Genomic DNA, 1718 nt, shown 5'->3' on the forward strand with positions numbered 1-1718 from the left:
CCTCCATCAAATGAGAACATCTTAAGTTTCTCACCCGTCTGTCTCTCGGCAAAACTGATGTATCGTTTGAAGACTTCAAAGACGGTCTCGGCACTTTTGTCTGGTAGGCCAAAAGAGACTCGGTAACTGCTATAATCGTCTGTGAACAATATATAGTATTCCTCTTGGTTGACAGAAGAAGTTCTAATTATTCCACTCAAATCCACGTGCACATTTTCTAGGAATTTGATAGCTCTAGGCCTAGTGGATGAAAATGGTAGGCGATGATTTTTTGCTAAAGGACATACTGGACATCTTGTTATTATTTCAAAATCATTTGTAGTGACAGTTTTAGGAAGTACATCATCAAGATAACCAAGGCTCCACATTCTTTTTAGGTACTTTTCACTCGGGTGGCCTAATGAATAGTGTAGTTTCAAAATTGTGAGTTGATTTGACTTTGATATTGATGATAGATGTGAACGATGACTGACCGGTGATCTTATGGCCACGTACATCATACTGCCTTCTCCGATAAATTGTCCTATGAATAACTCCTTCTTCCCATGATCGATTCGAAAATGAGGATCTTCTAGCACAGTCGTAACAGCACCAGCTCTCAGCAAACGACCTCCAGCGATGAGGTTTCGGGATAAATCGGGTACATATAAACAATCCTTCAGCTTGATGATTTCTCCTTTAGAATTTAATAAGTTTACATTCCCAATCGAGTGAATATCGAGAGTAGCACCTCCTCCGGCGAGATTCAATTTAGCACCGGGGTCATGATTTTCCATTAACGTAGCGGATTCGAATAAGCTCGCATCATGAAACATGTGATGCGAAGCTCCGGTATCGATCAGAGCGACTGAACCACATTTATCTCCAGCACAGGTTACTTGAGGATCGGCCGAGCATGAAAACTTTCCATCAATCTCTACTCGGTAACTAACTTCTCTTTCTTCAAGTTTGAGATTTTCAAAAGCCATATTGAGGTCTTCTGAATTTGGGAAATCAGAAAGATTAGAATGATGATTGAATCCTCTGGCTAGATGAGCACCTCGGCCACCGCGACCTCTACCACGAAAACCACCACGACCTCCACCACGGCCACCACGTGGATACTCGATCCATTCTCCAGATTCTTGTTTGGATCGTTTCCATGACTCCATTTTGCTGGCATTGTTAGGGTGATGGTAACATTCCAACTGATCGTGAGGTTTTGTTGGATGGTCCTGACCTAGGCATTTAGTCTTACTGCAAGTTTGCCATCTTCCAGACCGGCGGCTTTGACTGGCTTCGGAAGATTCTGCGATGCGACTAGACTGTTGGCGATTGGAGGAAAACATTTTTCGAGTTTGGTACGTTTTCTTCAATTCGGTTTCGAGGTTTCGGAATTTGACATGACCAGCGTCTAATAGATCACAGCCTTTTTCAGCCCAGCTTTGGTTGAGTGATCGGACAAATTGTCGCGCCTGTTCTTCTTCGGACATTTCACCGTTTGAACCTAGGTAAGCGTCAACTTTGGCTCTGAAGATATCGATATATTCTAATAAGTCTTTTGAGGAGGTTTGAGACAAATCGGTGATTTCGCTTCGTAACATGAGCTTGACCGACTCTGAATTACTGATATGATATTCGCGGATGGTCTTCCACAGTAAAGAAGGCGACGGTATCGTAATTTTAATACCGTTCTCGAATTTCGATATCATTGATATAAATCGAGTGGACTGAATAAG

This window comes from Melampsora larici-populina (assembly GCF_000204055.1).
Source record: "Melampsora larici-populina 98AG31 unplaced genomic scaffold MELLAscaffold_7, whole genome shotgun sequence".
Lineage (NCBI taxonomy): Eukaryota > Fungi > Basidiomycota > Pucciniomycetes > Pucciniales > Melampsoraceae > Melampsora > Melampsora laricis-populina.